Source organism: Aphelocoma coerulescens, chromosome 13, assembly GCF_041296385.1.
Source record: "Aphelocoma coerulescens isolate FSJ_1873_10779 chromosome 13, UR_Acoe_1.0, whole genome shotgun sequence".
In the NCBI taxonomy this organism is placed as follows: domain Eukaryota; kingdom Metazoa; phylum Chordata; class Aves; order Passeriformes; family Corvidae; genus Aphelocoma; species Aphelocoma coerulescens.
The window spans coordinates 19,074,404-19,080,926 of NC_091027.1; the positions used below are offsets into that span (position 1 = coordinate 19,074,404).

At 37.4% G+C, this 6,523-nt stretch overlaps 1 long non-coding RNA gene across 1 annotated transcript in view; it reads right to left on the reverse strand.

The window, feature by feature from the left end:
- LOC138118278 (uncharacterized) overlaps positions 1-6,203 on the reverse strand; it is a 30,290-nt gene extending 24,087 nt beyond the window's left edge. Inside the window, exon 1 of the long non-coding RNA XR_011155075.1 lies at positions 5,886-6,203. This is a non-coding gene — a long non-coding RNA (uncharacterized lncRNA). The remainder of the gene's footprint in view (positions 1-5,885) is intronic.
- Positions 6,204-6,523: the final 320 nt, after the last annotated feature.

Here is a 6,523-nt window from a genome sequence, read left to right on the forward strand (position 1 = left end):
CTATACGTTGTAGCGGAATGTTAACGCAGCACCAACATAAATTCGATACGTGGCTATCTAACCATGCACCGTGTGCTTGGATGCCAATAGAGATTACAGAGATTTAGCATGAATCACACCATGGGAATGTGTCCGTCAGGGAAGTGAAACACACCAGTTCAGAACAGTGCCCATGGTACTGAACAGCACACAGCCTCAGCTAAGCACATTAACACATCTCTGCAGTATTACAATTTCAAAACTTGGTCTAAAAATTGTGCTCACCTTTGCTTTAAGATTAAACATTATAAATGTTTGATATAATTTTAACACAAATTATTTTCATGCTTTATCTTAAGCATTTTAAATATTCAAGATCACTTTCTATGTTCATGTGTATACTGTTTAATATTTCTTAAATACTCCAATTCAGACACAAACATGTAAATGCTTTAGGATAAACCTTCCATTTCTGATTCAACTAAAATTTTTTCTGTGCCCTGTACTTGTTTTCTTCTGTGTTAAAATCACTAACAACCTTGAATCATAAAGGTTTGCAAAATGTCAAAGAATCCTTATTTCCCGCCTGTAAGGCAAAACTTTATATACAAAGGTTTTTGGTTTTTTTGTTTATTTCAGAATGAGTAAAACTGCCTAATGAAATAATGATTTGTAAAGGAAAACGTTACAGTTTACCAAACAAAAGAAACTATTGCTAAGAATCTTTAAAACAACACATCTTAGTTGGAACTGCCAATCTTGCTACACTCTTTTCCATGATGTCCTTGCCACAATTAGTCAGAATAGTGGTTATGATCCCTACCTCAGGATCAATGGATTTTATCTGTAAATTGATGAGTGTTAAATATTGACATTTATGATGCCCTCCCTGCACCCCAGACAGGAACACCTGTCTGCACAGAGCTGCTCTCATGCTCTCGGTGTTTTCAGCAGAATCTGACATCTGGATCTGATTTGGTGGCCACGTGGCCTCTCTGCTGCACTGCTGAGTCACAGCAGGAGGGACACCCACAGGTACAAGGAACAAAATTTAGTGCAGCTTAATCAGCACATATTTGCTGTTGATATGACAAAGAAATCAAACCAAACAAAACTTTTAAAAAACCTTTAATTTTTTTTTTTCTTTTAATTTTTAAAAAATGCAATGATCAGTTTTGTCCAAAGCCAGAAGAGGAAATTCTGTCAATCTGGACAGAAGAGCAAGATTTAGCTCTTGACCTCTAAAATTAGCCCAGAATCCCTGTAGTTCCTGGGGTGTGAGAAATTCTCCTGTCACCATGAACAAGATCACAGAATCACAGAATATGCTGAATTGGAAGGTACCCTCAAGGACCACCAAGTCCAGCTCCCAGCCCTGCACAGACACCCCAAAATCTCCCATGGGCCTGAGAGCATTGTCGAAATGCTTCTTGAATTCTGCCAGGCTGGTGCTGTGACCACTGCCCTGAGGAGCCTGTTCAGTGCCCGAGCTTTCCTCTGGGGAAAGAACCTTTTTCTAATAGCCAGTCTAAACCTCCCCATGACACAACCTCAGGTCATAATGTGTCACATAACAAGAGCTCCCAAAATCCTGAAGCGAGAATCCTAGTTCAGCCTCAAGGTAGTTGTGAGACTCTCACTGACTTTAATGAGATTTAACTGATAAAAGTTTGATATGTAAATAGTGCCCAGGGACTTGCTAGACTTTGCTATTTAGGTTTGTTTTCATCAACCTACAATACTCCAAAGACTACTATATGTTCTTGCTATCTTGCTCCCCAAATCCTCATGAGACTCACAGAGAGTCATCCCAGTGAGGAATGCAATACACCTGCACAGATCCAGTGCTTTGATGGCCTGACAGACGGGAGGTAACGAAAAGCAAAGCGCCCGCATCTCACAGAGAACTCCTGAGAACGTGTTAATCGAGATACCAAAGGTTCTGCTTAATACTGCTTCTGCTCCAGAGATATGCCCAGTGTGCCAGTTTCCAGCAGGCTCCTGTCACTCACAAAAGTGCCAGGTCAGCCTCACGGCACCAATTCATGCACAGAAAGCTCCACTTCCCTCTGTTGCAGCACACACCTACATTCAGCAACTGTACACAGACAAAACTGAAAGATGTTCCTTGTCTCCTCCCTGCATTTTCAGCTACCTGTAGTTCCCTACACTAAGGAAAACTAAAGTAACAAATTGTCAAAATGAAAACTTCATGTATGAGAAGAAACAATAAACCAGATTAATTTCTGGGTTTATAAGCCCAAGATTAATCATGAATGAATATAATTAAGAACACCCAAATTACTCTTCACTAATGTCTTGCTTTCCACACTTACTCAGCTTCAAACAACAGCCCTCTCATGTACATTTTATATTAAAACCTTGTAAAGCTTCTACAGATGTTTTGAAAATTCTTTTTTTTTAAAGAAAAGAGAAAATTGTTTACCTTAAATTAACTGGAAACCTTTAAGACAAACTCTTCTTAGTCTGAACATGAAGATTTTCACCTACTAATGCAATTAAGTATGTGCTTAACCTTTGAAAGAATGAAATGCAACTGTACTTGTGGTTTGTATTATCCATGGACAATCTAACAGTCTGAAATCCCAAAGTTATGTTACTCAATGATTTATGTTTAGTTTGACTCCATCTCTGAGGAAAAGAAAGGATTTTTCCCTCATTTGACAAACATTCCAGAGTCTCAAGCCATATGAACTTTTCTGAAATTGTATTTTTGAGAAAAAGTTATTCTTCCTCACATATAAAAATCTTCCTATGTCAAAAATTTATTCATAATTTAAATATTTTTAGAATGTATTTTTGAGAGAAGAGTGCATTATGAGCATTACAAAACTGTTAAAACTGTTTAAGTTATATATTCTAATTAGTTTGGCAGAGCTAATACAAATTATGTTTACAGACTAACAATAATAAAATTGAAGTACTAGTTAAATATGTAAAATAATTAAAGGAATCATTTTTAGCCTGGCATAATTAGCTAATCCACTTTACAAGCACTTATTAAAATGAATTTACATGTTATATTCCATAGGTAGTTACACAATAGTGTTTATACAGGAAAAATATAATGAACCAAACTCTTTGTATCCAGCTCTCCACAATTAAAACGAAGACTCCCCAAGTAATATCAATCTAGGAGAGACTAATTAAGTTTGGTTTGATAACCATTCATTTCTTCTATTGCCTCTGAGCAAATTGTTTATTAGAGAAAGTTATTTTACACAAATCAAATCAAACTGGGTAAACCATTATATTTGAGAGAAACCTTAGCCATCAGTCAATTAATCCATCATTTTCTCCAGACACTTTTGTTTAACAAGCAGATCATATTATCAACAATTTAGATATCCTATGATTCAATTATGACAGAAAATTTATTGACAGCTTCTCTAATACTTTTGTTATGAATAAATATTAAATGTTCTCCACTTTTGATGAGGAAACCAAATGCAATCGTGTTAAATGTAATCGTCAAAACCTGAGTGATACTTCCAAATGAAATGTTTAAAGAAATATTTTAAACCAAAATAATTTATATTATTAAAAAGAAAAATCAAACATACCTCACAATTTATGAGAAATTAGAAAATTACCTGGTTTCCACTGACTAATGAAAACATATATATATAAATATTACCAGACAGGCATTAAGAGATTTAACACAAATAAAAATGAGTGGCTTCATGCAGCACTTTAGAATGTGTAAGACATTATTATGTAAAAATGGTATCAATACATCATAAACTCAGAGACACTTTCTGCAACTACATGAAAGATCTACCTAAAAGTTAATAGAAATACATTCTTCAAACCTAACAAATGAACATATTTGCTCTAATCATGTCTGTTAAAAACCCAGTTGGTGCAAAGTTTATAATTACAGCTGTCTTAAACTCAAGAAAAGAACATTGCCTAACAATGATTACTGCAGAATTCTCAAACCTCCTGACAGACATCTCTCTTTGAAGAAATCAGACCCTGACATTCAGCACTGAACAAACCAATTCCTGATGAAAGGACAGTGGGGAAGCTCTATCCAAACCAATGCCCATTACGGAGATAATGGAATCACACAAATTTCTATCAATGCATTACACCATCATTATTACTTCAAAGGATTTTTCCTTGAGCCAAGGAAGTTGCTTTTCTAACGAGGGAAGCTGTAGGAGGGTTTCCAGCTGCAGCAGGACTCACTGATGAGCCCTCGAGAGAGGCGCTCACAGGAAACTCAGATAAAAGCTCTTCGAGCTCCAGGTCTGACACATTCTACTCATCAGAAGCAGGATTTTAGATCTAGATTGCATATAAGCAACGTGTTTTGACCATTTCTCAACCTGGAATGCTCTTATTGTATATATTCTAGTTAAAAATGTATTAATACATGTGTATTGTCAAGCATCTGTAAAATACAACAAAACAATCATTTCCCCTATCCTTACCTCCTATTTGGACTGGTGCATAATGATGTGTTGTGGTTTACAGACCTTGCCTCTACTTTCAGAACTGAAATGAAACTGTGAATTCATGCCAAATGGAAGCCAAAGAAAGGTCAAATGTACTTTATTAAAAAACATGTATTTCCAAAACCCCTGGCAAAAGTGAATGCACATCAAGTTGCTCACTGCCTCTCAGTAATTGCATACTCTACCCGATGGTTTCACTAGTCCCCATTAAGAACTCCAGAAGCTTTCATGCAAAAATATGGAGTATCACTATTATTAAAACTGGAATTGTCAGGTACATAGCAGTACATCAACTTACAGCAAATTGTTTTTTACAGAACTCAACAGGACTCTTCATGTACTTAAATGCTTTTACTGTCCCATAAATACAAAAGTCCTGATGCATCACTGCTGCAGCACACTTTTATAGAGCACGGGCTTCTCATTTATTTTATGGCAGCAGCTACTCAGCTGTGATGCATGCAACAGGAAGAACTTCGTAAGTTCTTTCAGTGTGAACTCCTAAATCCATATCTGTTACTTTAACTGGAAACCTGTAATTAAAATTACAAAGAAAGTTCTGAAGTGAGTGAATGTGTTTTAAAAATTCCTTTCTGACAGGTGTAGACACACCTGAGAATAATAGTACAATAAAAGCAAATAGTAGAGAAGAATTATCAACCCATATGTTTTTTCACAAGACGGCCACATCCACAGCAGCTCCCACCCTGGCAACTCTGCAAGCAGGAGCAAAAGCCAGTCCTGACACGGAGAGACAGTGAACCCCACCCAGCCACACACAGCAATGACAATGCAGGACAAAAATGCACCATTACCTTTTCAGCTGCAGAGTGGTTTTACAGCAGCTGAAGTAGACCATGAAACTGTACTATCAAACTTCAAGTTGATAAACAAGTGTGAGTCCTGGAGCTGTGACATCTTCATCAATTCCCCTCCCAACAGTTCCTATGTCTACTCCGGATTCATTTTGAGCAGAAAATTAGCTTTTTATTCAAATGAGACCCTTCCCAGTTGCAGAACCCTTGCAGTGCCAGGCCCACACCATGTCCATGCAGCTGTTCCTTCAGGATCTCTGTCCATGTGTGTGCTCATTTATAACATGCATGGACAGAGATTTCAACCACATCCACATTACAGTTTGGATACTGCTGGATACAATTCCCTCATTGCAGTGATGATGGGGAAAGATTCTCCTAGAAACAGCAAGGTCTTTGTGTACAAGACCATAGTCATTATTGTGTCAGCCGACTAACAATCATTTGAGCTTACCAGAAAGTACAGAGATAATCTCGATTTTTACCTGCAGTAAAGTATATCAACACTTTTCTAAGAAGAAAATCATGAAGATGCTCTTCAGTCTCAAAGCAGAATATGGCTTAATAGACATACAGATCTTACAAGTAGTAAAGAAAATGCACTTACCTTTCAAAGGACATGCCTTCCTCAGAAGGGGAAGACAACAACTGCCATCAGTTGGGTTGTCAGCACAGGAGAGGTCACCAAGCAGGAACACTTCGATGATATGGAAGGCCAGAGGTGGAATTGAAAGAATACATGAAGAAAAGCATTGCTGTGGAAGAGGAACTTAAACAGAGCTAAGAGCACTTTGCCTTTTCACTCCTCCTCATGCTGTGGGGATGACAGAGAATGGGGTGTGAGAACAGCCCCTCTGTTCTCCCAGTGTGACTGTGACAGCAGAGGTGCTGCCACAAACTGTGCTGGGGAGAACAGCAACACATGCGAAATGCCAGGAGTTCAAAGGCTATTCATCTGTTCCCTCTTTAACAACAAACATTCATAATTAAAACATTGTAACACCTGTGAGGTCACACAGACATAAATACATTCACAATTATACAGGAACTTCCCACTACTGGGGAAACAAAAAACCAAAACACACCCAAAACTAAAGAGCACATTTATCTCTTTACTGGTTATTCACACTTGATAAATCTAACTTGCAATAAAAATGGGTCATGAATCACAATTGAGTGATTAGCAGGTTAAATATTTTTATTTAAAGAAACTTAGGTGAAAGCCTTAGAATCTCAGTTATCTCC